Below are 25,991 nucleotides of genomic sequence, written 5' to 3' on the forward strand. Positions count from 1 at the left end.
AAAAACTCTCTCTTTGACCAAGCTTTTGGCCATCTGTGCTATTATCATCTCCTGTGGCTCGTTTCAGGTTTGTTTGATAATGCTGCTGCAAAGTACCTTGTGGACGGCTTACTATATTTAAAGGTGCTGTATAAATTCAAGTTGTTCTTGCTGCACCCTGGTTTTTAACATTAGTATTGTTATTAATGCTGCTAAAACTGAAGAGAGCAACAGTAAAATGAAGGGTGAACTATTGGAAAATAGTTCTGACTTAGCTCAAAAAATGGCAGGTTGAAGCGTAGAAATTCAAGCTGAATTGTGCTAAAACCTTATGAATTATGTTTTCATATGGCATTTGGAGTTTGCTTCTATCATGTGTATATCAAAGTTTTTAAAGTTGCACAGGAACTTAATAAGCATCCTGCAATGGTAGTAAGAGCGTAATCAAGATGGGGTAGGGTTGCTAAAAGAGGATGAATACAAGTTTGTAGTGAGAGAATGGTAGATACTAAAGAATACTTTGCCCCAGTTTTCACAGAACAGGTGGACATTGAGATTAAAGAACCAAAGAGCTGGCTGTAGGACAGATAATGGAGTTTATTATTCAAACAGATATTACAAAAGACATTACTCAAATTAAGGCACATCACTGATACTTGATTTGTTTACATCTGAGGATCCAGAGGGAAATAAGAGAATCTGATCATCTTTTTCAATGAATTTTTGAAAAATAAAATACCGTCTGAGGCTTAGAGGATGGCAAATGTGACTTCCCTTCCCTCCTCCAAAAAAATGAGCTGTGGATAAGCCAGGAAATTACAGACCAGTTACTCCTCAATATTTGGATAACTACTAGAGTTTGTATTACAGTATGAAGTTACTAAGGAATGGGAGAAATATGTGAATTAATCAGGGGGCATTTGATTATTCAAAGTCTACCATGACAAGTTGCAAAGCTGAATTGGATAAATTTGGTGGTTTGTAATTTGGCCCCAGAAAATGACCATTAAATGTGCTGCATTAAAGCTGCTGTTAAAAATGCAGCAGCATCACTCAATTTCCATCAGGAATGGGTAGTCTGTCAAAAGTATCTGGGCTGGCCTGCATGTGACTCTGGTCACACAACATTGTTAATGAGTTAAATAAGGATGGACTTTCTTACTAATGGCTAAGACCTATTCAACATACTAGCAGACCCCCCAACATAGCTGACAGTAGTTGGTGATTGTATAAGGGATAGGTATTGGGCAAAATAATATTTAGAGGCATAGCATAGTGGGGGTTTTAGGATACAGGAACAGTGCCTAAGGTTCTTCAATACTGTGATTGGGCATATCCGGGAGTACACAATTTGAGATTTTGGGATTTTGATTTTTATCTTTGACTAATTGTCTACCAAAACAAATTGCTGTTGCATTGTGAGCAGGGATTTTTTTTTGTATACAACCCAGAAATGGGATGTCATGTAGTAAAGTCTCTGACATGAATAAGTAATTAACAAAACAAGCCTACCATTTAGATTTGCCCAGAACAAATTGGGGGTGGGGTGGGAGGGGGGGGTGGGGTAGAAAGAGATGGTAGGCAGTTAAGCCTGGATGTCGAGGCAGAGTAGAAAGGACAAGAGTTATATATTATAAAGGATAGTCAGCACATTTCAAAATGAAAGGCCAAGCTTGACCAACCTTATTGAATTCTTTAAAAAGTAATGGAAAGAGAAGACTAGGGTAATTTTGTAATATTCATTCATGGGATATGGGAGTCACTGGCTAGGCCAGCATATATTGCCCGTCCCCAATTACCCTTGCTCAAGAGGGCATTTTTTTTTTTCAAGAGTCAAGCACATTGCTGTGGGTCTGGAGTCACATGTAGGCCAGATCAGGTAAGGATAGCAGATTTTCCTCTGTAAAGGGCATTGGTGAACCAGATGGGTTTTTATGGCAATCGGCAATGATTTCATGGTCATCATCAGACTTTTAATTCCAGTTTTTTACTGAATTCAAATTTCACAATATGCCATGGCGGGATTTAAACCTGGGTTCCCAGAGCATTACCCTGGGTCTCTGGAATACTAGTCCTGTGATAATACCACTATGGCTTCAATAAGATACTATATAGCTGACTCATGGCTCAGGTCAGATCATGCAGATTCAGGGGAAATGTAGGAAAATGGATAGCAAACTGACGACAGAAAAGGAAAGATAGTGGGGTTAAGAGTAGCTACTCAGACTAGCAAAAGGGGAGAAGTGGTGTTTCATCATAATTGGTGTTGGGGGCCACTGTTCACCATTTACATAAATGATTTGTGCTCTCACATCAGAAGTACAATTTCAAAATTTCTGGTTGACACCAAATTGCGAGTATGGTTAATACTGAGGAAAACTGGTAAAATACAACAGGATAATAATTAACTTGCTGAATAGGTGTGTAATTGACACATAAATTACTGTATCGATATATGTAAGGTGTTACGTTTTGGTCGGAAGAATAAGGGAGACACAGCCTTGGAAAATAAGCATTTAAATGGGTTAGAGGGGTAAAGGGATCTGGGGTACAGATAGACAAAACACTAAAAGCAGTGATGCTGGTTAAAATGGCTGGTTAAAATTCGGGCAAAGTACTGGGGTTCACTGTTAGAAGGATAAAACTGAAAAGCAGATAAGTTATGTTAAAAGTGGTATCAAACCTTGGTTAGAACAAACTTACAGTACTGTGCACAGTTCTGGTCTCCATATGATAAAAGGAATATAGAGACATTGGAGAAGGTGAATCTTTTTTGATGCCAGAATACTGAGGTTTCACTTAGGAACACAGAAATAAGAGAAGGCCATTCACCCCATTGAGCCTTCTCTGCCATTCAATACGATCATGGTTGATCGAACACTTCAATGTCTTTTACCCACAATATACCCATAACCCTTTACGTTATTGTTAATCAGAAATCTATCAATCTCTACCTTTAAACATACTCAATGACTGAGCTTCCATGGCTTTCTGGGGTACAGAATTCCGAAGATGCACAACTCTCTGAGTAAAGAAATCTTTCCTCGTCTTGGTCCTAAGTGGCTTCCCCCTTATTTTGAAATTTTCCCCTAGTTCTAGACTCCCCAACCAGGGGAAACATCTTATCTGCATCTACCCTGTCTATTCCTTTAAGTATTTTGTAGGTTTCCATGTGAGCACCTCTCATTCTTCGAAACTCTAGAGAACACAGGCCCAGTTTGCCCAATCTCTCTTCATAAGACAGTCCCGCCATCCCCAGAACAAGTCTGGTGAACCTTTGTTGCACTCCCTCGATGGCAATACTACTCTTTCTGAGGTAAGGGGACCAAAACTGCACGCACTACTCCAGGTGTGGTCTAACCAAGCTTCCATACAATTGAAGCAAGACTTCACTACTCCTGTACTTGGATCCTCTTGCGAAAGAAGCTAACATTCCATTAGCCTTCCTAATTGCCTGCTGCACTTGCATGTTAGCTTTCAGTGACTTATGGAAAAGGACACCCAAGCCCCTTTGTACATCTACACTTTCTAATCTCTTACCATTTAGGAAATACGCTGCACATATGTTCCTTCTACCAAAGTGGATAATCTCTCATTTTTCCACCTTGTATTCCACCTGCCATGTTCTTGCCCACTCACTAAGTCTGTCCAAATCCTCCTGTAGCTGCTTTGCATCCTGCTCACAACACACACTCCTGCCTAGCTTTGTATTACCTGTGAACTTGAAATATTACATTTGGTTCCCACATCAAATCATTGATATATGTTGTGAACAGCTGTGGCCCAAGTACTGATCCTTCGGGTATCCCACTAGTCACAGCCTGCCAATGCAAGAATGACCCATTTATTCCTATTCTCTGTTTTCTGTTAGCCAACCCTTAATCCATGCCAATATATTGCCTCCTATCCCATTTGCTTTTATTTTGCTAATCAACCTCCTGTGGGGCACTGTATCAAAAGCCTTCTGAAAATCCAAGCATACTACGTCCATTGACTCTCCTTTATAAATTTTGTTAGTAACATCCTCAAAAAAACTCCCAAATACGTCAAATATGATTTCCCATTTGCAAATCCATGCTGACTCCGTCCAATCAGATCATGATTATCCAAGTGTCCACTTATCACACCCTTTATAATAGATTGTAGCATTTTCCCTACCACTCAGGCTAACAATTCTGTTTACTCTATTTTCACTCTCCCTCCTTTTTTAAATAGTGGGGCGGCATTTGCTTATCAGTAATGGCTGATAAGTATAAAAAAAAAGAGAGCACTGAGGATATACCAATAGAGGCCTTTAAAACTCTCAAGGGATTTAGTAGGTTAGATGTAGAGATGGTGTTTCCACTTCTGGAGGAGGTTGGGTAGAAGGTGGTGGTGTTGGTGGGGGTGTGGAGTATAAGATAGTCAGCAATAAATCCAATAATGAATTTGGTGGAAAATTCTTTACTCTGGGATAGGTAAGAATATGGAACCCTCTACCACGAGGAATAGTTGAGACGAATAGCATTGATGCAATTAAGGGGAAGCTAAGTAAGCATTTGTATGAGAAAAGAATAGAATGATATGGTGGTGAGGTTAGATACAGAGGGGTTGGGAAGAAGTTTGTGTGGAGCATAAACTCTGGCATAGATCACTTGGGCTGAATGGCCTCCATCTCTTCTGTACATTCTTTTCAATTCTGTGATCTAATTGTGGTGTTCTAGATGATCATAGAAATTTCAATAGGGTAGATAGAAATGTTTCCACTCGTAGGATAATCCAGTTCAAGGGGTAAGCTAGGCCTTTGAGGGGAGAAGTCAGGAAACTTTTCTTTGCATAATGGTAGTTGAAATCTGAAATCTGTGACACGCTACCCAAAATCTGTTGAAGTTAGTTCAGTTAAACATTTCAAAACTTTTGGGCAGGATATAAGGAATCTGGAAAAAGGTGTATCAGTGAAGTTAAGATGCAGCTCAGCCATGATAGAATTGAAAGGTAGTATAGGTTTGAGGGACTGACTGGCCTACTCCTGTTCCAAAGTTTCAATCTCAAATTTATTTGATATTCCTTTGAAAATTGGGGGAAAAAAACTCTCAAACTCACAGGATGAGGGACCTGTTCTACCATTCAGGTCATGCTGGTACAGATTACGCAATAGAACGTTCTGAAAACTGCACATGTTCAGAATGTGCAGATGTGGTTGAAAACTTGGTCTTGTGGTTGAGAGGTAAAAATATCTAAGTTTTTGAGCCAGCCTGAAACAGTGAGCTAAAACATTTTAAACATCCTTTAAAAAGATACAAAAGGCATGTTAATCATTATGGTTAATTATTTCTTTTGGTTTTTTTTGTTTAAAATTCCTGTTGCAAAAAATTAGTTGAAAAGAAAAATGGAAGATAACATTTTCTTCAAAAAGCATTTTCAGTAACTTTTGGAAATGAGCTGGGGCAGAAATTGGAATTTACACATTTTTTATGGTGTAAAATGGGCACAGCAAGGGCTAATTCCCAGGAGCAATGTGTGCTTGATAAACGGCTAAAAACACCACCACATTCGTATAATGGGGCCTCATGCTTGTTGAAACAAGCATAAGTTAAATTGATCACCAATTCTGCAGTGGTTGCTGTGAAATAAATAGTGATCACCATCCACCACAAACAGTCCGATGGAGCAAGGAGGTGCATGGCATGCTCCTTCTGGCTCCACACCACTCCTAAGGGTTGCTTAGCAGCAGGGCCCGGGAGAGGGCGGCGCAGACGGTGCCAAACGCTGGGGTCTGGGGCACGGCCCGTGCCAGGCTTGGAGTTTCAAACAGTTTCTCATCATCCATGCTGAGCGGCCGGAGCTGCAGACTTGAAAGACTGGCTTAAAAAAACTGGATCTGTTAAGCTGTGAGTTCTGTGTCAGGTCAATTTGTGAGCTGCTGCTGCTGCTTCCAACCATCAGGCAGCTTCGCAATTCCGATTTTTTTCTTTTTGAAAGGCCCGGTAGGAAACCAAGAACCTGTCCAAGAGTGAAAAGCAGTAGCTTCAACTGAGAGTGTTCCCGCTTGAAAAATGGTAAGTCAAACCCCTGTAATTTTACAACCAATTGGAAGCTGTATGGGGTGGGGGGTTAGGGAGGGTTTGGGTGGGCTTGGGGGGCAAGGTTGGAGGGTTGGCTTGCCGGGGAGGGGGCCGAGGGGGGTCAAGGTTGGAGGGTGGGCTTGCCGGGGAGGGGGTGATCAAGGTTGGAGGGTGGGCCGGGGGTATGGGGGGGTTATTCAAGGTTGGAGGGTGGTCAAGGTTGGAGGGTGGGCCTGGGGGAGGGCTGTCGTGTCAAGGTTGGAGGGTGGCCCGGTTGGGGGGGGGTTCAAGTTTGGAAGGGGGCCTAAGGGGAATGTTGGGGCAGAGGTTGGAGTGGGGTTGGGCGGATCTTAGAGGGGGGCATTTGGGAGATTAGCTACAGACTTGAATTGTGTTTGTAAATGTTGTGATTTCTTTGTAGCCACTTTCCTAACATCAGTTGACTGCTCTGTGATTAATTACCCATAGAGAATCAGCCTTGAGCTTCCAGTTTCACCATTGCTACAGTCACTCTGCCTACTACACACAAGTGTAATGAAAAAAAGGCAAACCTACATTGATATAACGCCTTTCACGATGCCCCAAGTCACTTTACAACCAATTAAGTACTTTTGAGTTGCAGTCACTGGTATCGTAAAGGCAATGTTAACAAATGGCAGAGCAGGCTTGAGGGGCTGACTGACCTACTCCTGCTCCTAATACGTATATTCATATATCATTCTGGGATGGATAAGAAAAACCGGTGGAATCATGGATGGAGTTCTGCTTATTTTGTTGCGAATGAAAGTTTACTGTTGTTGTCATTTATTGCTGAGGGGAATTGAATACAGAAGTATGGAGGTTATGCTTCAGTTATACAGAACACTAATGAGACCACATTTGAAGTACTGTGTATAGTATTGGTCACCATATTTAAGGAAAGGCGTAAATGCGTTGGAAGCAGTTCAGAGAAGGTTTACCAGACTAATACCTGGAATGGGTGGGTTGTCTTATGAGAAAAGGTTGAACAGACTAGGCTTGTATCCGCTGGTGTTTAGAAGAGTAAGAGGCGACTCGATTGAAACATATAAGATCCTGAGGTGACCTGACAGGGTGGATGTGGAGAGGATGTTTCCTCTTGTGGGAGAATCTAGAATTAGTGGCCGCTCTTTAAAAATAAGGGGTTGCCCATTTAAAACAGAGATGAGGTGACATTTTTTCTGTGGGTCGTGAGTCTTTGGAACTCTGTTCCTCAAAAGGCGGTGGGAGCAGAGTCTTTGAATATTTTTAAAGCAGAGCTAGATAGATTCTTGGTAAGCAAGGGGGTGATCGGTTATTGGGGGTAGGCGGGATGCAGATTTGAGGTTACTATCAGATCAGCCATGATCTTATTAAATGGCGGAGCAAGATCAAGAGGCCGAATGGCCTACTCCTGCTCCTTGTTAGTGTGTTTGTATGTTCTGGCTTTGTGGGGTGAGATTACCAGGGCAGGAATGCATACTGGGCTCATAGTGAATCAGTAACCTCTTTACACTGCACATGATCCTCAAGAGTCTTTTCCATTAACTTCAATCTTATCCCGCTCTATCTTGGTGTTTTTTGAGGTGTTGAACTATCGTGATAAAACTGTGTTGCATAGTAGATATTGAAAATATATTGTCATTAGAAGCAGCAATCGGCAGAGTCTTCAGATCTGCTGATCATGAAGCATTCAGTCTTTGTTCTCTGGCCTCTTAAAAGTTCTATTGCACAGACATACCTGAGGACCCAGAAACAGGAGAAGCACCGTAGCCCATGACTTCTCTCCATGCCCCTGCTTGTCAGCATGCAATTGTCCTACCCTCCCCTTTCCTTTGTGCTTGCAAACCCCTTCCAGGACTTCACCTTAGGGCTACTGCTGGTGAAACAGGCAGGAAAATTGAAACCATTATGATGAACAAGCTGTCTCTAGAGCGACAACAAGTGGCAAAAGCTTGCCTAACTTATAGTGAGGCATGAACCCAATTTCGGGCAATCTTCAGGCCTCTCAGTTCAGTCTGTTGCTGTTGGTTATACATGACATATGGATCATGACCAATTTTTTGTGAGATGACAGAGTGTAATAGCGAGAAGTTGATGCTTATGTGGCATATTGAAATTATAAAAGCGTGACTTTTGAAATAAAGTTTATGGACATGCATGCCATGGTGCATGCCATATGTAATTTTTAATACATATAAATGTATAAAGAAATTTGGTTTTATCTTAAATGTTGGCATGAAATATCAATCTCATCTCATGTCCATCTGTGGTGTTAAATACAGTAACATATGATTATAGACCAACCTATATTTTACCTAAAGTTCACCATCATTATTTTGGTGAGCATTACCACCTGTGTGCACATTTACATAGCTGAGTGTGCTAATATTGAGAATACAAAAAAAGTTAATTGCTCTCTAGAGGTTTACTTGCAAGAATTGTACTAATCATTTAATATCATTTGTGCATCATTCATTTTAATTGAAAATTGTGGAAGGAGGCTTCTGAAGTAAACTGCATTCATGATTCAAACAGAATAGCCTGATAAAACGGGCGTTTAGAGCATGATGAATAGTTGAAGGGTTTGGTGTGGTTTCCTAATTCCAGAATAGCAATGTCATAAATATTGTTAATGCTCAGTAAAAAGCCTGAATTGTTATTCCTCTCAGAAATTGTGTGGCTCTGACATAATAGGGATATAATAGGTCTGCAGCTACTGTTTAAACCAGAGGACTGCAGCGTCCAGGAGAAAGAGGGAATTATGCTCCCTGTGCTTGTGTTGGCTTGTACCATGTTGGAGGCCAAAGATAGAGGTCAGAATAGGACCATTAAAGCCAATTTCCAGTGTTTATATAGCTTTATCACCCTGCATCCATCCATTCTGTCTGCATGGAGCTGGGTCCAATGCAAATACCTGTTTCAAGTTTGTGCACTCAGTTTCCCATGCGGCTGAACATTGTTGTGTGCTGACGTATCCTGTGATTTTAGCACCTAGTAGGATAGAAGAACTTGGTTAGACTCAGCCGGGTTAGCAGCATTCTATTTTGCTGCTCTGATACCTCAGAAACAGAATGTCATGATTCCTGATGTTTGCAGGACACAAGTTATCTGGATAACTAGATCATGGTGGAGGAAAGACAGTATTGGTCTGGGGCCATGAAGGGATTTGAACATGAGTTAAAGAATTTAAAATTGGAGGCATTGGAGGACCAGATGGGCTGACAAGTAGCAAGTAACATTCACGTCACACAAGTACGAGGCAATGACCATCTCCAACAAGAGAGAATCTAACCATCACCCCTTGACAATCAATGGTGTTACCATCGCTGAATCCCACACTATCAACATCCTGGAGGTTACCATTGACCAGAAACTGAACTGGACTAGCCATATCAATACTGTGGCTACAAGAGCAGGTTAGTGGCTAGGAATTCTTCAGCGAGTAAGTCACCTCCTGACTTCCCAAAACCTGTCCAACATCCACCAAAGCATAAGCCAGGAGTGTGATGGAAAACTCTCCACCTTGCCTGGATGAGTGCAGCTCCAACAACACTCGAGAAGCTTGACACAATCCAGGAAAAGCAGCCTGCTTGATTGGCACCCCATCCACAAACATTCACTCCCCCTACCACCAATGCACAATGGCAGCAGTGTGTACCATCTACAAGATGCACTGCAGGAACTCACTAAGCCTCATTAGGCAGCACCTTGCAAACCCATGACCACTACCATTCAGGAGGACAAGGACAGAGACACATGGGAACACCATCATCTGGAAGTTCCCCTCCAAGCCACTCACCATTCTGACTTGGAATTATACCGCCATTTCTTTGCTGTCGCTGGGTCAAAATCCTGGAACACTCCTTGCCTAATAGCACTGTGTGTGTACCTACACCACATGTACTGCAGCAATTCAAGAAGGCAGCTCACCAAGTGCAATTAGGGTTGGACAATAAATGCTGGCGTAGCCAATGACGCCCACATCCCAAAAATGAATTTTTTAAAAAAGGCCCAGTGAAGATCAGTGAGCCAGAGGGGTGATGGTTGAGCAGGAGTTGCTTCCGTTTAGGATATGGGCAGCGGTGTTTAGGTGAATTGAAGAACAGTTGTAAATTTATTATCGGATAACTTGTTTCATGCCCAGTTTTAGCTGGTCTAATGCTTATTTTGTATATCACCTAAATGAGCTTCTTTGTAATAAGTTTACTGTTCCTCAGTGCTACATTTTCCTTCTCTTAATAAATTTGTTCAAGATTTTATAGCCTAAGCTTCAGCCCAATGGATTTTGTTGCACCACTTTTCAAAGTTGAGCAGATCATGTGTGAGCATGTGATATAGCTAGTAAGTTGTAGTGACAAAAGACTTTTGTTCAACCACACGGCTAATTACAATTATGCAGATGCTGATGTATGTAAAGGCCTATCCTTCAGAGGGAGCAAGGGTATGCTTGCATGATAGTCTTTAGTGCCAAGTACAAGGAAGTTATTGGACACAAGTTCAAAGACATAACATAAATTCAGAAGTAGTGTCACCACATGGGAACCATTTTAAAAATAAAATTAGTTTTATTTGTTTGTAGAACTTTGACACCCGACTACTTTTTAATCTATGAAGTAATGTAAGTTATATGAATAATAAAACACTACTTATGGAGCATTAAATGGATCATCATTATTTATCATCACTGAATCTTCCATAGAGTGATGGTGGATGATCTTCCAAATGAGAGAGTATAGATTTAGATGGGACTATTTCCACTGGAGCAGAAAAGGCCAAGATGACTTTTAATGGAAATTTTAAAAACTATGAAAGGTCTTGATGGAGTGATGAGGGAATGACCTCTAGCAAATCTCCACTTAGCCTTCTCCTTTTCAAGGAGAACAGTCCCAACTTCTCCAATGTATCTTCATAACTGAAGTTTCTTATCCCTGGAACCGTTTTTGTAAACCTCTTCTGCACCCTCTCCAACGCGATCACATCCTTCCTAAAGTGTGGCACCTAGAGCTGTACTCAATACACCAGCTGAGGTCTAACTAGTGTCCTATACAAGGTCATAACCTCCTTGCTCTTGTACTTCATGCTGCTATTAATAAAACCTAGGATACTGTATGCTTTATTAACTGTTCTCTCCACCTGTCCTGCTACCTTTAGTGACTTATGTTCCACAAAGAAAAACGGTGCAGTATACAGGGTAGGGTAAGGCGAAAAATAAAATTTTATGTCAGTTCCGAGAACTCGACACTGCAGAAAGCAGAGAGGAATATTGAAAGTGCGGAGGTGATATTAAAAAGGAAATTAGGAAAGCAAAGGAAGCATAAATAATATTGGCAAGTAAAATCAATGAAAACCCAAAGATGATTTATAACTACATAAAGGATAATGTAGGTCGAGTAGGGCCAATTGAAGACCAAAAATAGAACCTTTGTGTGGATATGGAAGATGTGGGCCTGGTTCTTAATGAATATTTTGCATCTGTCTCCACGAAAGAATAGGACGATGCAGACATTTGTAGTTAAGGAGGAGGGAGTGAAATGTTGGATAAACATAGTGAGAAAGAAATTATTAAGGTGATCAGCATCTTTGGAAGTGAGTAAATTACCAAACTTGTGTGAAATGTATCCCAAGTTGCTAAGAGAAGCAAGGGAGGGAATAGCCAAAGCACTGATCGTCATTTTCCAACTTCTCTGGCTACAGTTATGATGCCAGACTGCTGTTTTAAAAGGGATAGGCTGAGTGATTAAAGGTGAGTCAACCTAACCTCCGCAGTGGACAAATTATTGGAAACAATTCTAAAAGCTAGTATTAATCATTATTTAGAAAAGCATGAATTAATCAAAGGCAGTCAGCTTGGATTTAATAATGGAAGATGATGTTTGACTAACTTGATTAAATTTTTTGAGAAAGTGGCAAGGAAGGTTGACGAAGGTAGTTTGTTTGATGAGGAAGACTGGTCAGCAAAGTCAAAGCCCATGGGATCCAAGAAAACGTGGCAAAGTTGGATCCAAAATTGGCTCAATGGCAAAAAGGAAAGGGTCAATAGGTGGTTTTGTGACGGGCTATTTTCAGTGGAGTTCCTCAAAGCTCAGTACTACGTCCCTTGTTTTTGAGATATATTGCAATTTAACAAAAGAAAGCTAATGAGTAGAGTTATCCAACCATTAAATGTGAAAGATCACCACCTATCTTCTATTGTATATCAATGGCCTTATAGCTTTAAGCTATTCTGGGTGGACGAAGGCCATTGACCATGTGTCTGAACCTGAGATCCTTTATTACCCCAAGACCTAGAAGAGACCTGGGCAAACTGCAGAAGGAGGAAGGCTGTGCCATCTTTACCTTTTAAGAACCATCAGTCGTCAGCCAGTCTGAAAACCAGACTCAAACTAGCTGCCAGTCATCAAGCAGCCAAAGTACTTAATGTGTTCCAGTTTGAAAGTTAACCTGAGAACCAACCTCCTAAGATGTCTGACTACAGGGAACCTTGCAACCTGCTGTGAACCTTTCACTTTACAGGACCCTCGCTTCAACTTTAAATCATTGAATCCATTCAAGAAATCACAGGCCTGCCAAGTGGGAGACTGGAAATCGTAAATTGGAGACTGATTTAACTGTAATCTATAAAAGTGTGCTATCTTTATCTTTGTCTAGTCTTTGTGTGAGTGTGACCGAGTGTATGCCATTGCGTTAATTCGGGGATAATGTGTGAGAATAAATAATCATCTTTATGTTAAACTCATGAAAGCTTGCTGCTGAATCATATAATTGGGATACATTTTCAAAGGGTAAGTAAAGACACACCTTTTTCCATACAAAACGCACTGATTATGGGCAGTAAGAGAGCAAATACATTTTATTTGTGACACAGGACAGGGGTATTTTAGCTATGAGGAAAGATTGGATAGGCTGGGGTTGTTTTCTTTGGAACAGAAGAGGCTGAGAGGAGGTTTGATTGAGGTATATAAAATTATGAAGGACTTGGGTCGATCCTATTCACTTTATTTCCCTTAGCATATAGGTGGGTATAGACTAAAATAATCGGTAGAAGGATTAATATTTGGAAGGATTAGAGGAGAGTTTGAGAAACATTTTCACCAGAGAGTGTCATTCAGAAAGTGCTTTACTGATGGCATGTTCTGCGATAGAACACTTTTCAAGACCATATTCTGCTTTCTTGATTAAAACGTGCATGCAGGATGTACGTGTTTTGTCAGGATATAAATAACGCGCATTTTTTTAAAACTGTGGTTATCATGGGATTTAATCTTCAAATTGATCTACTTGCTGTGTAACTATAGATGAAACCATTCTGTAAAATAAACAAGTTGGTCAAATATGTTCACTTGATTACAATTATGAATGTGCTCCTCCAAATTGTTGCCAATGCCTCATATGGGAATGCTGCATGGTTAGACCACACAAACTAGTAATAATAGGGATGTTACTGTTGAATTATTATTTGCCAGATGCTAATTCAGACGAACGTGAGAAATAAAATGAATGTATTTTATTCATGCTACGATTTGAAAAACTAGTGGCAGTAAAGGAAGCTATTCAGCTATTGTATCTGATGTTAGCTCTTCATTTAAAGTCATCTGTTTGTCTGTCCTTTGTGTTCTTTTTCAAATACCTATCCAATTCCTTTTAAGTTATGCTCTGTAATTTCTTACATGTGGTTATTGTGGCAATACTCATTTTAAATAGCTGCATGAAAAAACTTGCATATTTGTACTTCATTCACCTAGTGACCTTAGACCTCCATCTCTGCATCCTCTCCATACTACTCACTACTTTTTATTCATAATGCACCGTTTTGGTAAATGCAGAGATGCAATGTAAAAATTCACACATTTACCCTAAATTCTCATATAATTGCAGCTGAATTCAAAGTTCCCTGTAAAGACGATGGTGAGGGGAAAGGAAGAGGTATTGAACAAGAAGTTTTAGATGGTTTAAATGAATACAGGACCGTATGAAGTTGCTTGGCTGATTTTCCTGTCCTCCTTGTCTAGGTACCGCTGGCCTCATTGCAGAGAGACCTGATTCATTATATCCCACCAAGTACCTCTTGAAATACATAGCCTTTTCTCTTGACAGTCAGCATCCTGAGGGCCTGGTCAGCATTTGCTGGCACAACTTGGTGCTACTAGTCCTCTTTCTACTCTCAGATCTCTGGTTCTTTTCCATCCAAGTTAATCAATGGACAGAGCCCTACTTCACCTTTCAGCATTCCTCTTGCACTAATAGACAGGATTGATGCTTGTTTACCTTGAGATGGGAACTGTTAAGTAGATTTCCTGCCTAGAATATTCACAGAAGACAATACCAGATATGAGCACCAGGAGTGCACTGAAAGGAGGAGTAAGGCTTTACTGAATTGCAGGATGAATTTAACAATTAATTTTAATGTTCATTATTTGCTGTTTCAAAAAAGTTTTAAAAAATGATGGATAACCTCTGATGAATAAGCCACTGGACTTGGGTTGGAGTGAACAAAGATTTGCTGGGGGAAATGATTAATAAACTGGGGGAAGAAATGGTTTACAAGGAGAGGGAGTGTGCATAAAGAAGAAGTGGAATATGGATGGCAATAAAAGGGGTGAAAGGATTGAAATGCTGTGGATGGTAGGGGGAAATGGTTGCCAATGAAGAGGAAATAAATAGAGGGAATAGGAAGTGGGTGGTAATGAAGGGAAGAAGGAAAGGGATAACATCTGTGCTTGAGGGGGTATGAGATGCTGGGTGTGGCACTGGGGATGGAGGTGGAAGGACAGTGTCAGTAGTGAGTGGGGAGGGAGAATGGCAGTAAGAGCTGGGCATATGGAGCAAAAAAGTACCTTTGTGAGCTCTTTGGGAGAGATGACGGGAAGGAAGGGAACAAGTTTGAATAAGGAGAGTGGAATAAGAGGGGCATTTTAAATAGTTTGAAGATGGAAATGAAAACCAGGTTGAATTGGAGAGAGAAAAAATGTCAGTACGGAAGTTGGAGAGAGGTGTCTCTAAAACATTAGGGAAGCGAGGCAGTTTCTCTCTCGCTCACAGCAGCAGAAAACATGAACCTAAACGAGAGCACTGCTCTCTGTAGCTAACATAATATTCCATAAATTGGCATGGAAATAAACTCTGCTCGGTGTGCAATCAGTTTGTGCGCATACCATTTAAGGTGAAAATGGTGCAAATTCACTTGTAATTGAATAATTCAAATATTAATGAACTTTTGAGAGCTCATCTTTCATTACTTTGTGCATAATAAGCAATTAAATTAGCTTCTCAAATCCAGCACACCATTGCCACCTATTATAAACGATACAAGTAATAGCTCAATGCATGACAACTGTTTGAATCCCGATTTCTATGTTTCGAAATGTTCTTTCCAGTTCAATTTCATGTCTGTAAATGAGATTGGTTTTTAAAGATGTCATAAAAGATACAGAATATATGTTTTTAGATCAATGAATTTCTTCAAGCACGATGGCTGAAGATGTATTGCTTTTATTAGAAACTTATACACAAGCTGTTGTACCCCAAAGGACAGATTTCTATATACTGGGAAGTAGTTAAAAGGCAGTAATTCAGTCAAGAAGATTGAGTGTTTGCAGTTCACATCAGAATCCCAAAAATGAGATTATTTTCTTTATCTAACTTCCTGGTACAGTGGGTACTCTTATATTTGAAGTTCCATTTATCACTGGATGGGGGTGGGGTGGTGGAATAAAGAGCTGCTATCTTTTTTGTGAAGTGTGCACTTGATTAGGTCATATTTACAGCCTGAACTAAAGTTTTCAGTCTTTGGATCTTAAGCTTTGTTGATCTGTAAAAATGCCAATTTATGGTTCAGTGTAGAAGCATTGATGTCTCAGTTCTGATAAACTGAGAGTCAAAAATGGTTAATCAGCCACTTCTAGCTGTTTTGCTGTTTCCCAGTGATAAATGGAATTTCAAATATAAGAGAACCCACTGTACCTGGAAATTGTATAAAGAAAATAATTTCATTTTTGGGATTTTGATGATGTGAACTGCAAACGCTCAAACTTCTTGATTGAGTTACTGCCTTTTAACTACTTTCCAGGTGTGTATATAAATCTGTCCTTAAGGATACAACAGTTTGTGTAGAAGTTTCTAATGAAAGCAGTACATCTTCAGCTGTCATACTTGAAGAAATGCATTGATCTAAAAACATGTATTCTGTATCTGCTGTGACCTCTTTAAACCTTGATCTTATTTCATCCTTGTATAGTTTCTCTCCACATCCATGTGTTGCAGTTAGTATATCAGGGTTATTGAAATCTTAGTATCAATCTGTATAAAAGCCTTGGAGCTCTGTTTTGCATGTGTTGTATATTTTATTACTAGTCCATTCACTTAGAGTAGTCACAAAGCAGCTACTGTGTTAATTTTATTCAACTGAGTTAGTTCTTTTAATGCACGGGGCTCCATTTGCATGAGATTGCTTTCTGCTTTGTGTCTCCACACAGCTTTAAACTGCCAGTGATCTGCTCGGAATAAACTGGCAGAACAAACTGGTGGTGGGTAAGAAAAAATTAAGGCCCTTGGTGATTGTTCACATTGCATTAACCTCCTTCAATTTTCTCCTTTCTGCTTAAAGTTTATTTATGACTTAATGCATCTCAATTCCATTTTCTTATACATTTCAAACAAAAACTGTTTCAAATATTTTTTTCAAAATAATTTTATTTCGACTGATTTGTATTTTGTTTCAAGGGATAGATAGCATGGGGTTTGTAGATACCACAGCTTGAGATAAAAATGCACAACAAACCTTAAAGTTGATTTTTTTGATACTATGCCCAATGATTTGCAAGACCCATATACCATCCTAACCACTTCAACTTCCATGGAGTGGCACTCAAGTTGGATTGCCACTCCACCCCTAGTTTCATACTTAAAATCCAGCCGCTCCTTTCTCTCCTGACCTTCCGACTCAGGCCAGGTGAAAACTGTCTAGTGCAATGGGTTCCCAGGGCTTTGTGTTCAGGGCAGCAGAGTTGAAGAGAAGCAATGCCCGCTTTTTTATTGCACTAGCTGCCATAAAGCAGGCAAGTTTAAATGTCCAGCCACTTTGAGAAACGAGGGTGAAGGTCTTTGGGGAGGGGGAGGTGGGGGGTGGGGGCTGTTGTGAGATTGGGTTGGGGCGGGGGGGTCAGGGACTGGGGGGAGTCTGGTGGTCGGGTGGTGAGTGGAGTCCCTGGGGGGAGCAGGAGGATAGTTGGAAGGGGTTTAGTGGGGAGGGTGGGCGGTAGTTTGGGGGTCCTGTGGGGGATTGGGGGAGTCCCTTGAGAGAGTCGAATATTTAGTTGGGGTGTTGGGGGGGGGAGCCCCATGGGGAGTTGGGTTGGGGTTGAGGGAGAATGATCAGTGGTATAGTTACCTAGGTGTTAGAAGTGGTTTTAATTCTTCAAACTTTTCCTGGTTAACTATTCTGGTAAGACAGAGGGAACCATCTAAAGTTTGCAATTTATATCCTACTTTTCGACGGTTCCAATTGCAGGGCAATTGCCCAATGAAAGTTTGAACTTCCCAGACGGTTGCCATACAATCCTTACCTCAGGACTTCCGGGAGGGGTTCCCCAGTGCATTCTTTAGGTATCCCCCAGTTACGACATCCTAGAGCTTGGACGTTATAGGCCGTTGTCATTATAACAACAAATAAATGAAATCCCAGTCCCTCTTCTGCATACCACTAATAAAAATGTAGCTTGTATACCAATATTGACAAATTTTTAAAGTCCATAACACTGTTAAAGGCCTTTTATTATGATGTTTGTTGGCAGGCCCTTATCTTTACATGTGACATGCGTATGAGTGGTCACATGCTTATTAGGTCTATAAAGAAATTATGTTGTGAATGCCCATCACAACTTAAATGGATACCAAGGCTGAATAAGGGTAAACCTGACAAGAACATTTCAGGGTAAAACAATTGAGAATGGAAAGCTTATAAAACATGTTTGCTTAACTTATCCTGTGAAGTGCAATTTGCTAAGCAGCTGGTGGAAATCTGCTGAACACAACAACTAAGTAGGAACATGTGTGCCCCAGATAAAAGAAAAAATGCAGAACATGAAGATGTTGAACTGGCGTTAACTATGTTGCTTGATGAAAAAGGCACCCAGAATCTCCTGACCCCAATTGCCTTCAGCATATTTACTTTTTTTGCCAATCAACTAGACCTAGAAAATTTTACCAGTAGCAATGAATGCTTATGTTAGCTTACCATACAATATAGTGATGCACAGAAAATATTTTTCGTTTAGGGTAAATCTGCTGACTTGTCTTGCCTCAGTGAATGGAAAACCCATCCACATGGAAATTCTGTAGCTCTACAATTCAGGGCATAGTTAAAAACCAGACAAAACTTAAGTATAAAACCTACTGCATCAAGGAACAATTGTGGGTATAACAAAAACCATGCTTAATTTCCGGACACTGCCAATACAACAGGAATAGATAAGTCCATGTTTTTTGTAATAGGGACATCTTGCAAACTTCTTTTTTCTTTTAAAATAAACTTTGTTTTTTTTTGTGTCCTTTTTAGACTAAATGTTGTTATAAATAGAAACATGCAAGTTTCCAACTCCATCTGCACGCTGACCACTAAGTTCCTGTGGTTAATGTGCAACTGGGAATATGTGATCAACTGTTTATAGTACTTCAAAATATGACAGCAAGCCTATTGCAACTGCAGAACTCTATATTCAGATAGTTGCCTAACCAGGAACAGACCTTTTAAAAAAAAAATAAATCCAAGAGGGAAAGAGGTAAAACCATCTAATCAAAACAATATTCAGTATACTGTGCAAGTTTAACCCTCGATCTTCAAAAGGAGGTGAAATAGTAAAATCAAACTGAGAGAAAAGTGCATTAAGAGCAAGCATTCCCATCAATATTAAAAGTTAAAAATAATTGACATTTTTTAAAAGTGAAATTTGCTGACAACTGGATGAGAGGAGCTGTTTCAGAACAACTGTCAGAGGAAATTAATTTGCATCAGCAGAAGTGGGTAGATGACAGGAGTAGTGGGTAAGCTTCTGATTAAATGTGTTCACTTAACTCCCCTTATTCTTCTGGTCAAGTTTTTTCTTCCTTGATACCTATACTCACCACAGAGGCATATTTTGAAAATTATTCTGGAAGGCAGCTATCTCTCAGGCATTTGCTAATACTGACCTACAGCCAGAATACTCTGATTTTCAGGAGTGATCTGAGATAACTTAATCTGAGGGTTTTTTTGAACAATGTGGGATGGGCCTGTCAGAGTCCAGGAGAGTTTGATGCGTGGGGTAGAGACTGGTTAGAATGACCTGGCAGAGGAGCCTGTACTTTTGGTCCTTTTCACCCCCATCTTTTTCTTAATTCATCATGGAATGTGGGCATCGCTGGCTAGGCCAGCATTTATTGCCCATCCCTAATTGTCCTTAAAAAGGTAGCGGTGAGCTTCTACCTTGAACTGTTGCAGCCCATGTGGTGTAGGTACACTCAGTGCTGTTAGGGAGGGAGTTCCAGGATTTTGACCCAGTGACAGTGAAGGAGCGGCAATATATTTCCAAGTCAGGATGATGAGTGGTTTGGAAGGGAAATTACAGGTGGTTGTGTTCCTTTGTGTCTGCTGCCTTTGTCCTTCTAGATGCGTGTGGTCGTGGGTTTGGAAGGTCTTGTCCAAGTTGGCTTGGTGAGTTCCTGCAGTGCATTTTGTAGATGGTGCACACTGCTGCCACTGTGCATCAGTGGTGGAGGCAGTAAATCTTTGTGGATGGGATGCCAATCAAGTGGGCTGCTTTGTCCTGGTTGGTGTCAAGCTTCTTGAATGTTGTTGGAATTGCACTCATCCAGGCAAATGGAGAGCATTCCATCACACTCTTGATTTGTGTCTTGCAGATGGTGGATAGGCTTTGGCAAGTCAGGACATGAGTTACTCACCGCAGGATTCCTAGTCTCTGACCTGCCCTTGTAGCCACAGTATTTATATGGCTAGTCCAGTTTAGTTTCTGGTCAATGGTAATCCCCAGGATGATATTGGTGGGGATTCAGCCATTGAATGTCAAGGGGTGACGGTTATATTCTCTCTCATTGGAGATGGTCATTGCCTGGCACTTGAATGTTACTTGCTACTTGTCAGCTAAGCCTGGCTATTGTCCAGGTCTTGTTGCATTTGGACATAGATTACTTCAGTATCTGAGGAGTTGCTAATTGTGCTAAACATTGTGCAATCATCAGCGAACATTTCCATTCTGATCTTATGATGGAAGGAAGGCCACTGATGAAGCAGCTGGAGATGGTTGGGCCTAGGACACTATCCTAAAGTACTCTTGCAGTGATGTCCTGGAACTGAGATGATTGACCTCTAACAACCACAGCCATCTTCCTTTGTGCTAGGTATGACTCAAACCAGCAGAGTTTTCCCCCTGATTCCCATTGACTCCAGTTTTTCTAGGGCTCCTTGGTGCCACACTCAGTCAAATGCTGCCATGATATCAAGGGCAGTCACTCTGACCTCCCCTCTGGAGTCAGCTTTTTTGTCCATGTATGAACCAAGGCTGTAATGAGGTTAGAAACTGATTGGCCCTGGCAGAACCCAAACTGAGTGTCAGTGAGCAGGTTACTGCTAAGCACGTGCCACTGGATAGAACTGTTAATGTCGCCATCACTTTACTAGTCATCGAGAGTATACTGCCAGGGCAGTAATTGGCTGGGTTGGATTTGTCCTGCATTTTGTGCACAGGACATATCTGGGCAATTTTCCACATAGCTGGGTAGATGCCAATGTTGTAGCTGTACTGGAATAGCTTGGCTAGGGGCGCAGCAAGCCCTGGACACAAGTCTTCAATACTATGGCCAGAATGTTGTCAGGTCCCATAGGCCATCTTGGGTCATCAGACTCTAGCTTCTATTTCAGTTTCAGATTTGATTATATGCCACTACCTCAGTTTTATTCACATATTTCTCTTAGGTCTTTATTTTTTTTGTTTCTTGCCGTTGCCTGCTATTAAGATCACCTGCCCTATCTATCTTTTTCTTACAAACCAATTACATTATTCCACTGACTTTGTTTCATTTTCTAATTCTACTTAAATGTTTGTTCCTTTTTTTGATTTATTTTCTGTTATGGTTAAGGGTTACACCCAAAATGTCCCCTCCACATTTGCTGACCGCCTCGCTGTGTGCTTTTTTTTTTCCAGCATTTTCTGGTTTAGTTCCTTTTTTCTTAGTTTTCTGCCGAGAGAAGTACTTCACATCCACTTGACTTATAATTCGATTACCTTATTTATGAAACTTTCACTTGAAGACTGACTAGATACTTACTGTACTTTACGTAAACAGACCATAACAATGTTATGGACACTTATTTAAATGAAGGTCTGTGTACCATGTGAGTGTCTCACTTCTAAATCAGAAAGTTGTGGGTTAAAGTTACCATCCAGGAATTTGGTACATAATTTAGGCCGCCACTTCAGTGTAATTCTGAGGAAATAACATTTTTTTGATGAGATATTAAACCAAGATGCTTGCCCAGATGGATAGAAAATGAGATTCCACAGCACAGCAAAAAAGAGCAGGGGCGTTCCCCAGTCCACTGGACAACATTTGTTCCTCATCCTGCATCACTAAAACCATATTGACTGGTTATTTATTTGTATTATGACATCTTACTTTGTGTAAATTTTGCTGCTTCAGTTGCTTATACAACAACCAACAGCACCTTTGTATCTTGAAGTTGGTTGTGAGGTGTTTTGGGATGTCCGGAAGCTGTGCAGGCAGCATATGCAAGTTTGTTCATTCGTTCAAAAAATGGTTTTTAACAGATTTTATTCTTGTACTCCAAATCTCTCTCCCCTTTTAAAATTCAACATTTTTTGCTTTTGCTTTAATTGTGATACCTCAATCGTACATGTTGCATCATTATTAATTTATGTAATATTGTTTTGCACTACTAAAAAATGAAGACTCAAATAATCAGAATTGGGTCTGATTACCATGTGAACAATTCAGTTTTGGATGTGAATATCATTGATACATGCAACTGTTGTGTATTTGGTGAATATTCTGTTTTGAAGGCCTTTGGTGCAATTCAGTTCACAGAGAGGATTAAGAACGATGACTGATGACCATTGAATCTCTGTGATCGCCTGAAACCAAGAATAATGGATCTTTAGAAAGATGCAGGAGGTAGAAAAGGCATCAAAACTAAGACTTCCATCATAAGTCTTTTTGATACTATGGGCCGAGTTTTTGTTCCCGAAGCAGGTAGCTTGATTCAGAAAATTTCCTGACTTGGCACACCTGTGATTTTCACTCTTGTGGGGTCGGGGGGAGAGGCGTGGGTAGGTGCTGGATGAATTCGGGCCCGCTACCCCTGAATGCAGATCAGTGATGGCCAGAGGGGCTGCCGAGTGCTGAGGCAGGTTGTTTAAAAGGCCCGCCTCGGCTCTGTGCAACATTTGTCCCAGTTTTTCTGTTAAATATTAGGCCCGCTAGCCCTCACCCTTCACCCCCCTCCACCTGCTCCCCATGCACTATTCATACCAACTCATGCCCCTCGCACACACCCCCAAGCCCCTTATAGCCTCCATGCCAATTTAATGCCAACTCATGACCCTACCCACCATCCTTTGCCCTTATGCTTTCCATGCCACAGTATCCACCATAGGCTGACCTCAGGAGCAATGTTGAGAAGAAATAAAATAAAGATCTAAATATCTATTACAGCTCTCGCTATAATAAACAAACACTCCCATTCATGAAAGCCCATTCAAAAATTTGAAAGCCCTGCCTGTACTTAATCCCTTATCAAAACAAACTGACTTGTATTCATAACATCAAAGACAGCTAATCTTTTAATAGCCTCTTTGAGTTGTTAATAAAACTGTGAACTTACAAATCCTCCTCGCAGGATAATTGTTGGTTGTGGAAAGCATTAATAATGATAGCCCTTGGAGTAATGTCAACAAACAGTTATTGTAATTGCTAGAACAGAGTTTTTTCAATTCTCATTAACAGGCAGGCTGTTTTTCAAATTTTTAAAGGGTTGGGAATTTAAATTTGACATCTTAACAGTTCTATGTACGTTATCATTTACATCTCCATAAATTTGTGACTCCCGCGCTGTGTCATAAGGCCCTAGCTACAGAGAAAATGAGATCTGTTTGAACTCAGCACAGAGTCCAAATGGCACTGCTGAGTTTGGGTTTCCCTCGTGTGAGTCACTCCCCGTCCCCTTTCCCTTACTGGTGAAAATGGAGGCGGGACTTCTGGATTGGGGTCCCGTCCACCACTTTTAAAGATCCCGGCGTCTCCATGACTCCACATGGATCTAGCCCCATGTTCTTGTTTACCCTCGATGTGAGCGAATAGTTCTATTCACATCAAATAATGCTGCACTTTACTGGAGTATTATGCAAGGAAGGAGCTGGTCACATCAATTGCTGCCTGCAGAATATCATGTTGCAGTTGCTTAGCGGTACATTTGCTGCATGGTTTTTGGACAACTGATTAAGCTCCGGTTTGTTGTGATGTGTGATGGCTGACTATCATTTGAAGAATTAAGTCCTTAGAAAGCAAAATTGTACAATGTTCTGTACTACAATTTGTACTTCTTATTGGTCAACGAAATCAATTTCACTTATTTACATATTTACCTTTGGCATTATAAGAACTTCTTAACCTTCTAAATTTATCTGTTTTGTTCCTCGGGCCATCTTGATATTGCCTGAAATGTTCAATTTTGCTACAAACAGTAAAAGTGAATTATGCTAATGAGCTCTTAAGGTCTCATTGATGGGCAAACTCAGGTTTGGAATCCTTGTGGAAGTTGTTTAATCTAATCCCACCAAAGGACCCAGGTGTCTTTGAGGAGACTGGGCCTATATAGCCTAGAGTTTAAAAGAATGAGAGGCAAATCACATTGAAACTAAATTCTTAAGGAACTAGACAGAATAGATTCAGAAAGGATGTATCCCCTGGCTGGGGTGTCGAGAACCAGGGGACACAATGTTAGAATTAGTGTACAGTTCTGGTTACTACATTACAGGAAGGACATAATTGCTCTGGAGAGAATGCAGAGGAGATTTACAAGAACGTTGCCAGAGCTTGAAAATTGCAGCTGTGAGGAGAGATTGGATAGGCTGTGATTGTTTTCCTTCGAACAGAGGAGGCTAAGGGGTGACCTAATTGAGGTGTACAAAATTGAGGGGCCTGAATAGGGTAGACAGGAAATACTTGTTTCCCCTAGTTGAGGGGTCAATTACCAGGGGGCATAGATTTAAGGTGATTGGTAGAAGGATGAGAGGGGACATGAGGAAAAACTTTTTCACCCAGAGGGTAGTGGGCATCTGGAATTCACTGCCTAAGTTGGTGGTTGAGGCTGAAGTGCTCAACTCACTTAAAAGGTACATGGGTCTGCATCTGAAGTGCTGTAGCCTGCAAGACTATGGACCAGGTGCTGGAAAGTGAGGTTAAAATGAGTGGCTAGTTTCTTTTTTTCTTTTTGGCCAGCGCAGACATGATGGGCTGAATGGCCTCTCTGCACTGTAACTTTTCTGTGGTTCTAAGAGGTAAGCCATAGAGTTAGGACTGAAATGAGGAGGAATTTCTTCACTGAGGATGGTGGTTCTTTGGAATTCTCTACCCCAGAAGGCTGTGGAGGCTCAGTCATTGAGTGTGTTCATGATAGAGATCAATAGATTTATAGATACTAATGACATCAAGGGATATGGGGATAGTGCAGGAAAATGATGTTGAGGTAGACGATCAGTCATTATCTAGTTGAATGGTGGAGCAGGCTCAAGGGGCTGAACTGCCTATTCCTGCTTTTGTATTTCTAAGTTCCAAATGTTCACCTTAATTTCTTTCTGAAAGCTAAGTGTGTACTGTAGTAATTCAATTCAAATTCAAATTCCACCATCTGCCTTGGCAAGATTTGAAGAGCATTACCCTGGGCCTCTGGATTACTAGTTCAGCAATAATACCGCTATGCCATCGCCTCCCCTGCCAGTTTCACCCAAGTTGCCGTTGACACGCTACATGTTATTAAGAAGTGGCTCATACATTGTATTCCAAGACTAATACTTTTTATTTCTGGTGAGTTGGCAATGCTTGTAAGGCAGAATGTATTGCTTGTTGGTATTGCCTTGAGGGAATTAACAATTAACCATATAGAGTGGCACTGGAATAACATTTAAGCCAAGACAGACAGTGGTGTCAAGTTCCATTTAATGAAGGACAAGAATATCTTGGGCTTTCACAACAATCCAGCAGTTTTCTTGGCTTTTTTTCTAGTACCAATTTATAAATGACTAAATTTATTGAATATAGTTTCACAACTTGCCGTGGTGAGTCTGAGTTCATGACTAATCGCTAAGCTAGCACCATAACCTCTCCACTTTTATACTTACTTCAGCTAAATGGGACTGCCCTTCCCTGGTTTCATTCTTAACTATCCAATTATAGCTAAAGAGTAATCTCTAATAGTTTTTCTTCCTAATCCAACTAATACCTTTGGAGGCATCTAAGGATCTATTTCTGGCCCTCCCTATTTATTATCTGAAAACATGTTGTCAGGTTCCGCATTTATGCTGATGACGCCTAACTCTACCTCACCACCTCCTTTAACCCATCCAACTACCCTTGTGTAAGGCTGCTTGTTCATCATCCAGTGCTGAATGAGTGGACATTGCCTCCTTTAACCACTGGGAAGATCTCATCCCAAACTCCATTCCTTAGCCACTGATTGCATCTGTCTCCTTGACCAATGTTTTTGGCTGAATCAGACTGTTCACAGCCTTGTTCTACTTGACCATGTGCTGAGCTAAGCTAAACTTTGCATCCTGTAACCTAACTTACACTCAGCCCTGTTTAGACATCACCCCTATGTTTGCTGACCTACATTGGCTCCAGTTATGTCAACACCTCAAATTTAAAACTTTCCTCAGTGTTTCCAAATCCCTCCATGGACTC

The 25,991-nt window shown here is 40.8% G+C and overlaps 1 protein-coding gene across 2 annotated transcripts in view; it reads left to right on the forward strand.

Annotated features, from left to right (window-relative positions):
* Positions 1–25,991, forward strand: part of pag1 (phosphoprotein membrane anchor with glycosphingolipid microdomains 1) — a 213,983-nt gene that overhangs the window by 5,803 nt on the left and 182,189 nt on the right. Inside the window, exon 1 of one of the 2 annotated variants that reach the window (XM_078540253.1) lies at positions 5,941–6,017. The exons of the other annotated variant lie outside the window; for it this stretch is intronic. The gene's annotated coding sequence lies outside the window, so the exon portion shown is untranslated. Of the gene's footprint in view, positions 1–5,940; positions 6,018–25,991 lie in introns of those variants that run through there. 2 annotated transcript variants of the gene reach the window in all.

Source organism: Cetorhinus maximus, chromosome 4 (assembly GCF_964194155.1).
Source record: "Cetorhinus maximus chromosome 4, sCetMax3.hap1.1, whole genome shotgun sequence".
Lineage (NCBI taxonomy): Eukaryota > Metazoa > Chordata > Chondrichthyes > Lamniformes > Cetorhinidae > Cetorhinus > Cetorhinus maximus.